Source organism: Cyclopterus lumpus, chromosome 24 (genome assembly GCF_009769545.1).
Source record: "Cyclopterus lumpus isolate fCycLum1 chromosome 24, fCycLum1.pri, whole genome shotgun sequence".
NCBI classification, from domain to species: Eukaryota; Metazoa; Chordata; class Actinopteri; order Perciformes; family Cyclopteridae; genus Cyclopterus; species Cyclopterus lumpus.
In genome coordinates this window covers 18,899,969-18,917,559 of record NC_046989.1, presented here as the reverse complement: position 1 = coordinate 18,917,559, position 17,591 = coordinate 18,899,969, and the positions used below count along the sequence as shown (strand labels likewise).

The window sequence follows — 17,591 nt, the reverse complement described above, 5'->3', positions numbered from 1 at the left end:
AGGAATCAATAAAGAAATTACAATTTGTAAATAGCATTAAAGGTGGTAAAGCATTATACTGACATACGTGTTATCATTATTAAAGAATAAGGATATTCTGGAATTAAAGCCCTGGAATATTACCACAGATACAGTTTCATAAATGTTAAGTGTTTTCATCATGCGCTTTCAATATGGGTTTGAAGTTGAAGACATATTTTTATTGTCTGCCACTGTTTTATTTTGTATGTCTGAAACTTTGTTTAATGTTCTACTGCTCTCTTGGACAGGACACTCTTGTAAAGGAGATTTTTAAATTAATTTAAATAAATGTAAATAAAAAATGTCAACGCACTGCAGATGAGAAATAATGTGCTGCATTAGTAGTGGGCAAAGAAATTAAAAACATTTGTGGATGTAATTGGCTCTCTTCGCACTGTCCCTAATATTGACCAATTACAAAAGCGAATGGGCGGGGCTTGAGCGCGGACTTTTCCCCCCTGCGTGAGCGCGGTGGCAGAGGGAGGGCTCTGCGCGGAGCGTGTTGTTGTCTGTCGCTGCTGGGGACCGAGAGCTGCCAAGGTCGGTGAAAGTACAGTCGAGACCACGTTACATCCTCGAGAGTACCACCTCAAGGACACACAGGTACGTGTTAGTGCTAAACCAACTTCCGTTCGTTGTTTCGCCAGTTAGTTTCCCCTGGTGTCGTGCCAAGTTTTGTCTCCCCGTCAAATCAGTGACTGTCAAAACGAGTTCACATGGGAAGAGATGCCGGGGAGGACGCGCTAGCCATGCTAGCTCAAACGAGCCGCTCTTTGGGGCTCTGAAATGAGCCCCGTGGGGGTGTTAAACGGTGTGCAATACTCCTATTAAGCACTACCTGCGCCCTATCTAGGCTCTGACTTTTTAATTGAGGATGTGTTCTTTGCGGGGCTGCTTGGCGGCGGTGCCCCCGGCTAGCAGGCGGTCCGGGGCTAGCCAGCGAACTTAGCTTGTAAGTAGCGTATTGGAGCCACATTTCATTTGAGTTTCCCCGTTGTATTGCTTTATTTCGACCCCCAATCGCCTGAAAGAAGGAGTGGATGAGCGTGTGGGTGACGGGAAATACTTTGAGACAACGGTTTGCTTCAAGTTATAACAGTTTAACAACTCTTTCCATCCGCATTCATACCACTGGGTAGACTAACAGTAGTCAACCACGAACATCGATGTGGTGTTAAACAACGGGCAGATGGACACAGTCTGGGTCCTTTCTGCTCCTCTAATGTCTCATTGTTTTAAATGGTTTCACCAATCTAAGAGATCTTTTATCCTCGCAGAGTGGACTGTTTTTATGGTCTGGGTTGTAAATGCCCGACAACAGCAGCTGCTTCTTTCTCTTTTCTTGACACGAGTCCATGGGTGACTTTTCTTTGCCCCGTGGGATATCATTGTAGTACACACGTCATTATATCAAATAACAGCAATACATCATTGTCCATGGTTCAGTATTATGAGTCACTGCAGTGCTGAGGTGGTGGTAACGTTACCCAGCAACGTTCACTGTGTGATGGGGGGGGGGGGGGGGGGGGGGTACACATGGTTGGTACACATGGTTGGTACACATGGTTGGTACATGGTTGGTACACATGGTTGGTACACATGGTTGGTACATGGTTGGTACACATGGTTGGTACATGGTTGGTACACATGGTGGGTACATGGTTGCTACATGGTTGCTACACATTGTTGGTACACATGGTTGGTACACATGGTGGGTACATGGTTGGTACACATGGTGAGTACATGGTTGGTACACATTGTTGGTACACATGGTTGGTACACATGGTGGGTACATGGTTGCTACACATTGTTGGTACACATGGTTGGTACACATGGTTGGTACATGGTTGGTACACATGGTGGGTACATGGTTGCTACACATTGTTGGTACACATGGTTGGTACACATGGTGGGTACATGGTTGGTACACATGGTGAGTACATGGTTGGTACACATCGTTGGTACATGGTGGGTACACATGGTGGGTACATGGTTTGGTACACATGGTTGGTACATGGTTGGTACACATTGTTGGTACATGGTGGGTACACATGGTGGGTACATGGTTGGTACAGTTCTATGGTTGGAATTGATTCCTGAAGAAAGCAATTCAGTCATGACTCAGGAGTCCAGTTAACTAGCTAATGTAAGGGGTCTTGGAAAAGGGTCAGGACTTATATTTAATCACATATTTGTTGCCGGCTTCACATTTTAAGTTTGCTTGAGATCCCAAATGTTGGTGGTTCTGAGGAATGTGCTTTATTGTCGCACTAAAGGCACTGAAATGGCGCTCTTTTGTTTGAGACATACAGCAACAGCTGCACTCCTCAACAACTGTGTGTGTGTGTGTGTGTGTGTGTGTGTGTGTGTGTGTGTGTGTGTGTGTGTGTGTGTGTGTGTGTGTGTGTGTGTGTGTGTGTGTGCACGTGTGTGTGTGTGTGTGTGTGCACATGTGTGTTTTGTGTCGGTATGCCTGCCTGCCTGGGATTACAGCATTTCTGGAATGCTGCTTGAATTCTGTAACTTAAACATACTGGACAATGGCTGTTGTGGATGAACCAGATCTCTCATGGAAGAGTTTGAAATGCTTTGCATGTTCTTTGCATGGCCTAGTCTAGCTGCGTGCCTCAGTATTCACTCAAACAATGTGGAGACAGGTTAGGGCATGTAGAGCTTCGTAGAGCCCCAAAAGAAAAAAGCCAAGTCAACTCTAAGCAGCAATCACATATGATGTGTAGTTCTGTTTGACTATACAGGTGTCAGACTTTAGCTTTCAAATATCTGGTCAGCAAGAGACGCACCGCACTGTTAGCGGCTATGACAGACTACCTCAGGCCATATGTTGAAGTGGTCCCCCCATTTAGCACTGTCAGTCTTTGAGATATTCAAATGGATGATTTCAAACCTAAGAATAAGAATATTGTGTTAGTGACGAGCCAATGCATCGCCTTGGATCATCCCGGTGATGGAGCTCATGTCCCATCAGACTGGGTTTGGCAATGATTACTACACTCACCTGATAATTCTTTGTTTCAAGTGTACGGCTAATGTAAACTGACTAATCAGTTTACGTTGGGTACTGCTTGGCCCGTGTGAACCATGCTAAAGTGTCAGATGAAGCGATGTGGTGCAGCAAATGACTCTGAAAAGAACAAAGGACATGTCAGACTTGACGTGTGTGTGTGTGTGTGTGTGTGTGTGTGTGTCAGTAGCTGTTGGATTGCAGTTTGATGTCTTGTAGTTTTGTTCTCTTGCTGCTCAGTGTTTGCGTCTGACAGAAAAACAGGATATGGCATCGCACACCTTCTCAAACACTGCTATTTTTTCACATTGTGGTTTTTTCGTTGCATTACAGGTTGCCTGATGCAAGCACTGGGGAAAGTCTTTGTGTTGCATCACAGCGTTTCACTTGTACTTATCTGGCACTGCTCGGCTTCCACAAAACGAGCATCGGCACAACTTCTGCAGAAAATACACTAAGAAAGGAATGTGTAAACCATAACCAGCTTATAAGGCACAGGTATATAGGTGTAACGCTTCACCACTGCAACACCACACTAATATCTATCTTGGATTGTTACAATCAAAGAAACAGTGTATCCACTTGGTTAGCATGCTGGCGCTAACCTTCTTTACATTCTGATGGTTGAGACATGATGACCGCATTACAGTCTTATTACAAATAGGCATCCAGCTACTGAGAAGTGCTGCTTTAACATCTCCCCAGGCCAGATAACAACTACGGTAATGTGAGATTTGCAGTTAGGCTGTTCTCTTACTCCCAAATGCTTGCAGCAGCAAGAGTGAGTCCAACTATGAATCACAAGTGGCTTTGTGACTCTATACGAGAATTTCCAAAGGATTTCCTTCCGGCACTGCACATTGTGCCAAGTCTAATATCTGATTTGAGGTTTTAGCTGACCGAGCAGTGTGAATCCTTCTTGTATCATTATTTCACTCTTGTTGCCAGCTGTGGTTAGTCTGCAGAGTGGCAAGGCCATACCTGCCACATTCGGTCACACTTGTGTCCGATTATAGTTCCTCCTCCTGTGTTCATTCAACAGAAGAGTGAGAACTCTGTTGTATCAAGAGAAAACAAATCGTAAGCAACAACTGTTATTTGCAAGCTAACTGTTTCCAGTTTTTAGGGCAACTGTTAGCAGGTAAGGCCTGGACAAATAGAGTGACTCGGATGCAATGTGTGGGGCCTTGTTCATCTCGACTTTGTTCACGGCTACGTTGTGCTCACCCTTTCAGGAGAAGCTGACCACTCTCATTACACTTTAAATCATTATTCCATTCAGACGGAACAACTCGTAGCTCTTCTCCTGTTGTCAACGACTAATCATCCAGTTTAGTGTGGACCACCAGCCTCCGCTGACTCAGCCAACGCTGCCATCTGGGCTGGAATAGAATACACAACAGACTTCTCACTGGCTGCTCAGCTAACAGACTGTGTGTGAGAGTAAAAAAAAATGAAAGAGAGAGTTAACAAGAAGAAGAAAAAAAAAGATTACGGTCATACAATTATTTACTCTTATCACTACAACCATATAAGGGCTTTTCATTTTCACTCAAGAGGGCCAGTCAGTGTAGACCTGTCAATAAGAGCCCTGTTCTGACAGGACGTCTGTTCAGGTTAAAGTTAGTCGGACTGTTTCTGGGTGGACTAATGACAATGGACCTCATTGTTTATTGCTAATATGGCCCCAGGACTCTGTGGAAGGCAGTATTGATGCTCAGGAGGATTACCCTGATTTTTAAGAATTAAGTGTGCATAAGGGCTTGATGATTAGTAATCACTATCAATAATCAGACATTTTAAGATATTTTAACATTACACAGTAAGAAAACAAACAATAGCTTGTAAGTGGTCAGTTTCCAGTTCTCAACCTCGCATGCTGGCTTACTGCCCAACTTTCACGGCTTCTTGGGACATTTGAATGCTCCACGTTTTGGTGAAGAAAAGGCAGATGACTCAGGACTATCATTTTAGCTGTAATCGTGTACCCACTTACACAAGGAGCCTTTTCATTCCCACAATTTACCAAAGCAGGATTAATAAATCTCAGCTGTTGGAACAGCTTATCTCTTAAAAGCTTAAAGTGTATTAACACTTAAGCCACCGGCACTCAATGTTCACCAGAAAAAATGTCCTTCAGTAAAAAGTCTCCAATAGTTGTATTCATTGTCCGCCGGCCTCGACCCCCTGCTGTGTTTATTAGTCAGGACATTGTATATGTGTGTGTAGCCAACCTGTGTCGCAGGAAAACACCACGCCAAATCTCTGTCTGCGCCCAGTTCCCGTTTTACCCTAAAACCACCCGTCTGCCTGCCTCTTTGTCTGTCTGTCTGTCTGTCCGCCTGTGAGAATAAGTGTGTGTGGCGCGGCGCTGCTTCATGACCCCGTACACTCGCCGCTCACGTTTCACTCTGTACACTCGCTTCCTGTCAGCGGGGAACAACAGTTCTCTGTACGTCTGTGTGCTCGCGGGCTGCTGCTGTGCTGCTAGCTGACGGTCCCGTTAGCTTTATTACCCCTCAAGTGCTCCAGTATTACTGCTACTATGTTTGTCTTTGCTTCCTCGTAATGTTTGCTCGTGGAACAAACGACTCTCCACAGAAACCATTTAAGTTTGTTTTATCATAGGAATCTGATTTTCTTGGGTTTTGTGAACTAAATAAGTGGGATTCAAATCCTCTTTTATAACATGCACGGCAATGTTTAAGGTAGTTTCTTAACTATGGGATGGTTTCTTTATTAATTTATTTCCCAGTGGCTGCTTTGAATATTCAAGTCCCAATTCTCTAACTTTAATTTTGGCCTTATGAGCCTTGTATGGTCTCATGCTGCATCATGTCAGATAAGTAACCTGTTGTTGGTGAAACCTGAGTGCTGTACGACTGGGTCATTTAAAATGCACACCATCTGTCTCATCGATTTCATGCAAACTACTTTGAACAAGCGGCTTCTTTGCTTTGGTTTATTAATGCACAAAGGCCCAGAGCGTCGTGCTTTCTAGGCCACAGAAATTGGAAAGCTTCGGAAAACATGTTCCTGTACAAAGCCGGTTGAAAGTTATGAAACTACAAGAGTTACACAGATTGAATTAGTACCATCCTTTGACTCTTTGTCACTTATCACTTAGTGAGCATGTTTATGCTGCACAGACAATACCAGTTGGAAACGTTGGTCATATTTCTGTTTACAGAGTCTACTAATATTTTAACAAGCGCTAACCACTTCCGCTGTCTCTCTTTATGGTTTATGAAGTGAAATTACCTGCAAGCCGCTTCTCTTTCTGTCAGGATCTGTGTTGTTTCGTGTTTCCTGTCTTATTTTGAAGTCCTTGTCTCTCGTGTCCTCTGTTTCTCTTCACTTCCTGTCCCTGTGATTGTCTGCCCTGTTCCTGATTGTTTCCTCCTGTGTCCAATCACCTGCACCAGCCCTCTGTATTTAAGTCCTGTTCATGTCATTCCCCTTTGTCGGTTCGTCTTGTCTAGATCGTGGAAGATCTTGTGTGCATGTTTTGTATCCTGGTTTTTTGGAATCCTGTTTTGGAATCCTGTTTAGCAATAAAAGTTGCTTTTCCATCGTTGACGGCGTTTGGGTCCTGTGTTCCAAGCTGCACATAACAGAACGAACCGACCAAGAATGGACCCAGCCTACAACCCCTTCGAAGGGACCCGCTTGGCCTATGGGGGCCCTCGTAGCCTCCAGAAAGGGAACTACAACCCCCATAGGGTCTCGGCACCAAACCCCTTCGAAGGGACCCGCTTGGCCTATGGGGGCCCTCGTAGCCTCCAGAAGGGGAACTACAACCCCCATAGGGTCTCGGCACCAGACCCCTTCAACGGGACCCGTTTGGCTTATGGGGGGCCTCGTAGCCCCAGGGGCAGAGGTCACCCAGGCCCAGCCCCGGAGTGGGGGGCGCAAACCTCTGGACCGCGTCGTTGGAGGGTTCCGGCTGCCGCCTCTGTGCCGCAGACTACTCCGGTTCCCGCAGTCGCCTCCGTGCTGCAGCCCTCGCCCGTTCCTGTTGCCGCCTCCGTGTTCCGGCCAACCCCAACTTCCTGGGACCTATTGGACTTCCGGCCGGCCCTTGCTTCCTTTGCCTTATCCCAGGACGCTTTCCGGGACATGATGGAGTCCCTCCGAGCGTTAGACATGGTCCTGCTTCGGCCGCAGTCTACGCCGGTTCCTGCAGACGCTGCGCCGCAGTCAATGCCGGTTCCTGCCGACGCTGCGCCACAGTCCACGCCGCAGTTCCGTGTTCCGTCGGCGCCCCAGCCGAGTCCAGCTCCCCGTGTCCCGTCGTCGCCCCGGCCGACTCCAGCTCCCCATGTCCCGTCGGCGCCTCGGCCAATCCCAGCTCCTCGTGTCCTGTCGGCGCCCCGGCCGACTCCAGCTCCCCGTGTCCTGTCGGCGCCCCGGCCGACCCCCGCTCCTCGTGTCCTGTCGGCGCCCCGGCCGATCCCAGCTCCTCGTGTCCCGTCGGCGCCCCGGCCGACCCCAGCTCCCTGTGTTCTGTCGGCGCCCCGGCCGACCCCAGCTCCTCGTGTCCTGTCGGCGCCCCGGCCGACCCCCGCTCCTCGTGTCCTGTCGGCGCCCCGGCCGACCCCCGCTCCTCGTGTCCCGTCGGCGCCTCGGCCGACCCCCGCTCCTCGTGTCCCGTCGGCGCCCCGGCCGACCCCAGCTCCTGCTGTCCCGTCGTCGCCCCGGCCGACTCCAGCTCCCCGTGTCCCGTCGGCGCCCCGGCCGATCCCAGCTCCTCGTGTCCCGTCGGCGCCCCGGCCGACTCCAGCTCCCCGTGTCCTGTCGGCGCCCCGGCCGATCCCAGCTCCTCGTGTCCCGTCGGCGCCCCGGCCGACCCCAGCTCCTCGTGTCCCGTCGGCGCCCCGGCCGACCCCAGCTCCTCGTGTCCCGTCGGCGCCCCGGCCGACCCCAGCTCCTCGTGTCCCGTCGGCGCCTCGGCCGACCCCAGCTCCTCGTGTCCCGTCGGCGCCTCGGCCGATCCCAGCTCCTCGTGTCCCGTCGGCGCCCCGGCCGACCCCGGCTCCTTGTGTCCCGTCGCCTCCCCGGCTCCCCTTGTCCTGTCGCCGCCCCGGCAGACCCCGATTCCCCGGGTCACGTCGCCGCCCCGGCAGACCCCAGTTCCCCGGGTCACATCGCCGCCCCGGCCGACTCAGGCTCCCTGTGTTCGGTCGCCACCCTGGCCGCTTCCTTTGACACGACCTACGGCTCCAGAGCCCGGTTCCCCTGAGCCCGGTTTTCCGGAGTCCGTCTGTCCGTCTGGTGACCGTCCTTCTGCCCGTCCCCCGGAGCAGGTCTATGTGCCTGGTGGCCATCCTCCTGTCCGTCCCCCAGAGCCCTTCCGTCCGCCTGGTGGTCGCCCTTCTGTCCGTCCCCCGGAGCAGGTCAGTCCTCCTGGTGGCCGTCCTCCTGCCCGTCCTCCGGAGCAGGTCAGTCCTCCTGGTGGTCGTCCTCCGGCCCGTCCCCCGGACTTCTTCTGCCAGGCTTTTGGTCCCGCCTCCGGCTCCCCTCCACCCACCCTGGGGGACTGTGTTGGGTCGTCTGGAATCCGCCCCTTGAGGGGGGGGTTATGTCAGGATCTGTGTTGTTTCGTGTTTCCTGTCTTATTTTGAAGTCCTTGTCTCTCGTGTCCTCTGTTTCTCTTCACTTCCTGTCCCTGTGATTGTCTGCCCTGTTCCTGATTGTTTCCTCCTGTGTCCAATCACCTGCACCAGCCCTCTGTATTTAAGTCCTGTTCATGTCATTCCCCTTTGTCGGTTCGTCTTGTCTAGATCGTGGAAGATCTTGTGTGCATGTTTTGTATCCTGGTTTTTTGGAATCCTGTTTTGGAATCCTGTTTAGCAATAAAAGTTGCTTTTCCATCGTTGACGGCGTTTGGGTCCTGTGTTCCAAGCTGCACATAACACTTTCTCTGGCACGATGCTGCTGCCACCTCTGTAGGTTAGAAAGCATATTTAATAGGCATCACAGAGGGCACCTGGACCGCTCCATTATGGCAGAAATCCTAATCACAATGATTTTGGTGGATATTAAGATAGCCTATTGTTTGACATAATTATTAATTGACTTTGTTGTAACTAACTTAAATAATGTTAGCATCAGTCTGGTGCACATAGAAAGCAAAATTAAGAATCTGTGAAGAACTTTGCGCTCTTGCAAACAATTTAGTCACGCATAGATATTAATGGCGTGACGGATCCTTGTTTTAAAGGGGTCAAGCGGGTGTGGATTTTAAACTGCTATAGAGTGCACCACGAGCTGAATGTATAAAACCCAATATTTAACCTTGACAGAGATTAGAGAGCTGACGGTGTGCTGCCACGCCACCTGTTGTTTTGCATCTCCACAGCTGGCAGAAGGATCTTGGCCTCTTGACTGGCTTCTTTTTTTTGGTGCAATTCAGCAGCACTTACTGGTGCTGGAATCCAGAGATTTACAGCTGTTTATTGTTCACGACAAGCCACGTCTGTAAGAGCAGAAATATTATGATGTTTAAGAAGACAGCCGTCTTGCTTTTGTGAGGAAAACCAGTGGCGCTGTGCACCGTGTGTGTGTGTGTGTGTGTGTGTGTGTGTGTGTGTGTGTGTGTGTGTGTGTGTGTGTGTGTGTGTGTGTGTGTGTGTGTGTGTGTGTGTGTGTGTGTGTGTGTGTGTGTGTGTGTGTGTGTGTGTGTGTGTGTGTTGCAAAGCAATGTCCGAAACTCTGATCCTGAAGACCGTGTGTTGGGATTGTGATGATTAATGCTGATTTGTAGTCCTGGAAGTTTGACTGCAGCGTTATTTGGAGGTGCAAAGGGTGTTGCAAGAAATTAGTTTTTGTTTTGCATACGGGGTGAAACTTCCACATATAACTATGATCTAGTCTGCCTGTGTGCAGACATACATGTTCTGTTGTTCCGAAGGTTCTCATAGCACTGTTCAAAGGTTCAGTAGTCACAGTTCCTATTCTCTCATTCTGTGTGCTGCCTGTGCTTTGTAGTATTGGTAAACAAGTGCATGTTGACGGGACGGAAAGCAGCATCCAGCATGCAGACTCAGAGCAGAGTGAACAAAGTGAAAGCAGTGTGAGGGGGCCCGGATGCGTTGCATGACTAACTGAGCGAGTGCACTTGATCTTGGCGTCGGTCAAGCCAGCGGACTCGTCTGATGACAAAAACCAAAGGCACGGCCGGTAAAGGTCAAGCATCGTGTGCTAGACCAATGTGAAGTGATTAGCACTGATCCCTGGCAGCAGAGCCAGAACGCCATAAATAGGTCCGCTTTCACATGGAACCCTGCGCCCCACTCGCCGTTAGTATCGCCTGCTTGTGCATTAATGACCTGGAGAGCATGTTCTCAGTTTGATAATCGTACTGTGGTCATCGGATAGGAATAAGGAGCTGCCTAGAGATTCCCACCCCCAACTCATGAGTTATTTTACTGTGGGATCGCTGCCATCTTTTGACCTATTAATCCAGGAAAATAAACATGTTGATTTGTTTAAAGAGGTCATATAAATGAAGTCACAAATTCACTATGTTAGGAGTCGCGTCTATATAGGAATCGCACCTTTTTAAGCCCGCTCGGTTCGGTTGTTTGGTCCGCACGAGGATTCAATTTACAGCTTTTTACACAGAACTAAACGGGTTAGGTGTGAACGCACCCTCATTGTTGAAAGAAGTTGTTTAATTCTGGACAATATTTATTATATTAAATTCAAAATCAAATCTCCCAAAAGTGATGATATGAAGCTACTCTATTTTTGTGGTTGATAATCTGGGTTTTGAGTGAAATTCAGACAAGAAAACAACGAGTGCTCACTATCAAGCATGCAGATAAAGAAAAGGCTGGTAAAGGAATTCTGTTTCACCGAGCTTGAACAGGCTATTGAATATGTCAACATTTTGGGAGATTTGCTTCTTCTCTGTCTTGCTTTCTTAGTTTGATCAACTTTAAATGCAAAAGTATAATTTCATTTTTCTACGGAGTGTTGTGTGCCAGACTGCCTCTTTGCCTGATGCTCTCGCACAAACACTCGGCGACACTAGCTTCACACAAGACCCAGTCCCACGCAGACATGGTTCCCTTTGTATCCGCTGTGCTGTCGACATGCAGCGCTCGGCAGAACAGAAGTGGCATTGAGCAGAGGCGTAGGAGGAATTCCTCCGCCCGGAGTCCCACTCTACGCAGCAAGACGGCCACTCTGCCTCCTCCTCCTCCCCAAATACCAAACGCCCTCCTAACTTTCCTACTTGCATTTCGCCTTGATTGCTTTTCCCCTTGTATTGTTCTCGGCAGTCCGTCTCTCCATCCCACCCTCTCTTTCTCAGCATTAAAGGCTGTCTGAGTTGCTTACTACGTCCCCTGACCCCTCCCCCTGGTGCCATTATTAGCCTCCCTCTCTCCACACACACACACACACACACACACACTGACACACACACACCAGAGGCCAGATGTGGCGTAGGGACAGTGGTGAGTTTGTAAATGAGCAAGTGTAAAAGTAGTCAGCCGGCCCAGCTGACTGCACCGGCCGAACAGACTCGACTCAGTGCTGTGTGACTGAGATGCTTCGGTTTCAGCATTTCAGAGATCAACGCGACTACTTTAAAAATGAGCTGTGCTTGATGTGCGAGTCCTAGCGGCTAAAGAGCTCTTCAGTGTGTGCAGGGCTTAGGGCGCGGCCAGTGGACCAGAACAGCCGACTCCTGTGCTGGTATGTGAAGTAGACTGTAAGAGTGTCAATGATGCAATAGAGGGAAGCAAGGCTGCCATTGTGGTGGTGCTGTGCAGCCCCCCGCCCCCCCCCCCCCCCCCCCACCCCCCACCCGTGTCCATATTAGGGCAAAACTCTGCCAACCTCCCATGGAGCTGAGCTCAACCCCCCAACACGCCCTGCTGTCAGGGAACCTGAGGGAGACGCAGCGCCCCTAACCCCATCTGAAGACCTGTTTTCCTGGCTAGTCAAAAAAGACACGAGGGTTTTAAAAATGGATGCAGGAGGCCGAGGCCAATCTTGTTTGAGTTTTGTTTAAGTGTGCTTGAATGTTTATTATTTATTAAACGGCCTGACTTGGGCATATGCCACTTGTTGATCATATGTGCATACATCCTTCGTTTGTGTTTTCCCAAGATTATACTTATTCTGAAGTGTTATAGATTTGTATCACAGTTAATTCTACTGACTAGGGTCGGGCAATATTATATAGATATAGTAATACAAGTCTAGATATCGATGTTGGATATCATAATAAGGCACAAGTGTTGTCGTTTCCTGGTATTAAAGGCTGCATTACAGTAAAGTGATGTCTTTTTATGAAGTCATCAGTTCTAGCTGCTCTATTATTTGCCTTTTACCACTTAGTCATTATATCCACATTACCGATGATTATGTATCAAAAATCTCATTATGTTAATATTTTCCACCAATAGTCAACACGACAATATCTTCCAAATCGAGATATTTGGTCATCGAACATACCTAGTTCTTAATATTTTCACATAGCCGTCACTTGTGAAGTCACAAAATGACATTTTAAAATCACGATTATTGTCAGAGGGAATTGGAAATCTTATTATCTGTTTATCAATCAGAATATTTCTAACAAAAAATACTCATTATCATCATCACCTATTTCCTTTAACTTTGTGAAAGCCATCTATAGTGGTGATGTGCACGCTATGAAACATTAGTTAGGTATGAGTCATTTATAAAGCATTGTTTATAAATGATGGATTCACCATTTGTTATTTTTATTGATAAATCTTGTCATTCGTAGTTTTAAATTATGTAGTCTAAGCTGCATAGAGCTAGTGTTAGGAAGTCAAACGGGTCATAATTCATCTAATTTTATAACGCTGTGAAATCATCTCCTTTAAAGACAAATTCCTTTTCACACTCAGGACATTCAGGATATAGATATCTTAGCCACAACTCTTCTGGTTGTGAAACTGACTTCATGTAACCATGGTTACGGTCAAATCGGTTATTCCCGTTCTCCTCAATCACCCCTTGGTCCTTCTTTCATCATTGTTTTAAGATTGAAACCCCGTTAGAGGAGAACAGTAACAGCACTCATCAGGCTCTCAACAGGCTCAGACCAAAGGTCAGCGCCTCACACGTGTGGAGGTGAGGGCTCATGAGTGGAGATTCAGGACTAACTTTATTATGCTCGCTAACGAGACCAAAAAAAACACAAGCAGTCTGTCCAGACACACTACTCAAACAATTGGTTTCTGCTTGCCTCGAGATTCCCAACAGAAGTTATTTTGGGTCATCGGTTCTGATTCTGGTTTCCTTTGGTTTATACAAAGTCCGTCTTTGGGTTGACTTTACAGACATAAGAAGTGCTGGTTTAGTCCACCGAGAACAGAACCACTGGTTTAACTGTAACCTAATCACACATGAACACACACACAGGGACAGGTCTGGATGAGTGCACACTGGCCCAGGAACTGTTGGACTGTTAAAACAGTGTGTCTTAACACGCTGCCTCCATTATGACGCTATTTGACAAAGTGAAAACACAAATATAGGGATTTGTAGCAGGGTTCAATGCTTCCACCACTCCTTGGGGTCACAGTTCAATTCACCATGCGATGGTAAAGGCAGGAGGCACTCACACATTGCATTATGGTCAATAAACAAACTCCAATAGAATGTCAGAGAGCCATTGTAAGTGCACTGTGCTCTCTAAAACATGCTTGTGCAACTGCAATGCCGATCAAAAGCAGAAGTCCTTCAGTTTCAGAGTGAATAAGACAATATAAAACATAGAACACATGACTTATTATACTGTAATTCATAATCACAGTGACCGGCTGGTCCGGCAGTGAACCACAGCAGAGATTATTACGATGCATTCAAGCTCCAATCCATAAAAAATAGTATTGAGCGGAGCTAGATTCTGATGTTATCATGATGTGTTCAAATGTAATCTTGTAAAATAAAATATAAATTTAGGACAGTGGCTGTCCGTAATCCATAATCAGCCAAGAAAGTTGTTGCATCTCTAGAAAACATGAACTATTGCTTTGCCTGAATATTACTGGCTAGAGTAATATGAGTAATAGTCAACCACTGTTTTCTAAACTGCTGTAGGAGCCGGGAGCCTCTAATTAGAGGTGATCATTTGTAATTGCGTGGTTTAATAAACTCACGTGTACCTTTGCACCCCTCATAAGGAGAGGGTAGGAAATGTACAGTACTGAGGGAGGATTGCTTGATTGACAGACGTCAGTGATTGCTATAGCTGCTTTCAATCTGATAGCTTCACTGAAGCTTTTCCTTTTTCCCATAATGTGGGTTCTGTCGATTCAAAATGGTGGCAAGCATGAACTCAAATCCGATCTTAACATAACTTATTTAGTGAACTGGATACTGTCTCTGCTTCATTCCCTTATGACTGTGATTGTTTCCCCACTGGATGCTGAGCTACGTTGGCATCTCAAGATCTCCATATCGGGCTCCTCGCCAAAGTAGCTTGTAGACAAACTCCCAGACTCGGCCAAAGTGTGGAAGCATTTGGCCGGCGGTCCGCTTCCTCCGTCTGGGATTCACTGTGTTCGACCAGCACCACACGCCTTTTAAAAATCAATTGATCTTGTATTGGCAGTTCTTCGTTCCTTGACATGAACAACACGGTGGGCTCCGACTCAGCCCAGTAATGTTCAATGTTTTAAAGCATGGCTGTTTGAAAGGTGTGCACCGAGACACAGGAAGTTGACTCGCCCTATTATATTAGGCATGAAAATGTATTTAATTACATATAATCAATGTATCTCGATAGTCCTCAGAATATGCTTCAAACTCTTAAAGCGATCACTTTATCTCACATTGAGTATGGGACACACATCATTCTTTTCTTAGTTAAAAGCAAGCAAACAGTCTTAAATATGGTGATTATAAATCATATTGTCCCCTGCGCAAATAAAGGATAATTAAAATATAATGGGATTTTGTTCTTTTTACACCATAATTCCTGCATTTTATAAGGTGCACCATTTTCCGACTTGCATAAAAATAATTCCTCTCAATCTTCGTCCTTCTTACATTGCGGTGCTGGTCTCTGGGCGTCAGTCGTTGGGCGTCAGTCGTTGGGCGTGGGGTGTGAAGCCCTCAGCCAATAACATAGACAGAGTGACGGTTAGGGCGGGACCTTCAAAACGCAGCGAACAGGTCACATCGCTGTCGCTTTCTGTCTGTGTCCTGGATGAAGGACACAGAGCGGAGGTGACACACACACACACACACACACACACACACAGGCAAAGCGGAGAGGCCACAACACGGCAGCGTTGAGCAAACAGGATGAAGATTTTGCTTCAGCTGCAGGCATTCAATCAAAAATGTTCTTGCAAACACATCTCTCTCTCTCTGTGTCTCTGTGTCTGTGTGTCTGTGTCTCTCTCTCTCTGTGTCTGTGTGTCTGTGTCTCTCTCTCTCTGTGTCTCTGTGTCTCTGTGTCTCTCTCTCTCTGTGTCTCTATGTCTGTGTCTCTGTGTCTCTCTCTCTCTGTGTCTCTATGTCTGTGTCTCTGTGTCTCTCTCTCTCTGTGTCTGTGTGTCTGTGTCTCTCTCTCTCTGTGTCTCTGTGTCTGTGTGTCTGTGTGTGTGTCTCTCTCTCTGTGTCTCTCTCTCTCTGTGTCTCTCTCTCTCTGTGTCTCTGTGTCTCTGTCTCTGTGTCTCTGTGTCTCTCTCTCTCTCTCTGTGTCTCTCTCTCTCTGTGTCTCTGTGTCTGTGTCTCTCTCTCTCTATGTCTGTGTCTCTGTGTCTCTCTCTCTGTGTGTCTGTGTCTCTGTGTCTCTCTCTCTCTGTGTCTGTGTCTCTCTCTCTCTGTGTCTCTGTGTCTGTGTCTCTGTGTCTCTCTGTGTCTCTGTGTCTCTGTGTCTCTGTCTCTCTGTGTCTCTCTCTCTCTGTGTCTATGTGTCTCTCTCTCTCTGTGTCTCTGTGTCTGTGTCTCTGTGTCTCTCTCTCTCTGTGTCTCTGTGTCTCTGACGCTCTCTCTCTCTCTCTGCCTCTCCATCCCTCTCTCTCTCTCTGTGTCTCTCTCCCTCCCTCTCGCCCTCTCTCTCTCTCTCTCCCTCTCTCCCTCCCTCTCTCTCTCTCTCTGCCTCTCCCTCCCTCTCTCTCTCTCCCTCCCTCTCTCTGTGTCTCTGCCTCTCTCTCTCTCTCTCTCTGCCTCTCCATCCCTCTCTCTCTCTCTCTCTGTGTCTCTCTCCCTCCCTCTCGCCCTCTCTCTCTCTCTCCCTCTCTCCCTCCCTCTCTCTCTCTCTCTGCCTCTCCCTCTCTCTCTCTCCCTCCCTCTCTCTGTGTCTCTGCCTCTCTCTCTCTATCCCTCTCTCTCTCTCTCTCTCTGTGTCTTTCTCCCTCCCTCTCTCTCTCTCTCTCTGCCTCTCCCTCTCTCTCTCTCTCTCTCCCTCCCTCTCTCTCTCTCTCTCCCTCCCTCTCGCTCTCTCTCTCCCTCTCTCTCTCCCTCCCTCTCGCCCTCCCTCTCTCTCCCTCTCTCTCTGTGTCTCTGCCTCTCTCTATCCCTCTCTCTCTCTCTCTCTCCCTCCCTCTCTCCCTCCCTCTCTCTCTCTATCCCTCTCACTCTCTCTCTGTCTCTCTCCCTCCCTCTCGCCCTTCCTCTCTCTCTGCCCCTCCCTCCCTCCCTCTCTCTCTCTCTCTCTCTCTTTCGTTGAGTCGGGAGGACGGCCAACTGCAATGGTTAGTTTACAAATACAAACCCACAATGCTGCGATCATCCCAATAAGAAATAAGAAATTCACCACAACCAACTTATTGTGGGCCGAGTTGTTTTACTTGCCGATAGCCAAATGAATGTAAATAAAATCAACAGGGATTTGGACAAAACATACAAAGTTATTGTCCTCTATAGTAGTTATTTGGATAAAAACAAACACTTCAAATGATTAGGAAAAATCTGATTGTATTTTTAGTTTTACATTTGTTTTAATTTCACATTTTTGGGGGGCATTAGGACTTTAATGATGTATTCTAAGCTGCTTAGAGCTTGTGTTAGTAAGGTCATAGTTTATCTCTAATATCTACTTCTACCCTTGGTTATGACAGTATAGTAAATTAGGCTATTAGTGGTTATTAAATTGCTAGACTATGTGTTTGTAATGATTAATCATAATTATTTTTTAATCGAGGGGACAAGGTACCTTAACTTTCATCTCTTGAGACCAGTATCTTGACTCAACAACAGACATTCTAGAAACATTGAGTGAAGAGGAACTGTACTGTTTCATAATGAAGTCCTATTGTGATCCCAGTAGCGTGTGAAGCTGCGCAGCTCAAGAACAGTTTGAGTGCGCTGTCGTGTGAATCCTGTTTTGGGTGGAATCTGAATCCATCATCCATTAATCAGCTGTTGCCATGCAGAATGGAAGAAACATGCTCCAGAGTTGTGACAAACGTGCACATTCAGTTACTCACGGGAGGGTTGCAGTCTTCCAGCCCATTGAACCTCCATCGAGTGTTAACCCTTGTTTGAACCCTCAGGGTCAGCAGGAGGTAGACCCCCCCCACCCATTCCTTAGTCACTCCCATCC

General features: G+C 47.5%; 1 protein-coding gene across 8 annotated transcripts in view; it reads left to right on the top strand.

Annotated features, from left to right (window-relative positions):
• The first annotated feature begins 483 nt into the window (after window positions 1-483).
• The window catches only part of fam49a (family with sequence similarity 49 member A), a 37,799-nt gene continuing 20,691 nt past the window's right edge, over window positions 484-17,591 (top strand). For 2 of the 8 annotated variants that reach the window (XM_034527301.1, XM_034527300.1), the window contains exon 1: window positions 505-624. The gene's annotated coding sequence lies outside the window, so the exon portion shown is untranslated. Of the gene's footprint in view, window positions 625-17,591 lie in introns of all 8 variants that reach the window. The other 6 variants (XM_034527296.1, XM_034527293.1, XM_034527297.1 and 3 more) reach the window with 5 other exon arrangements.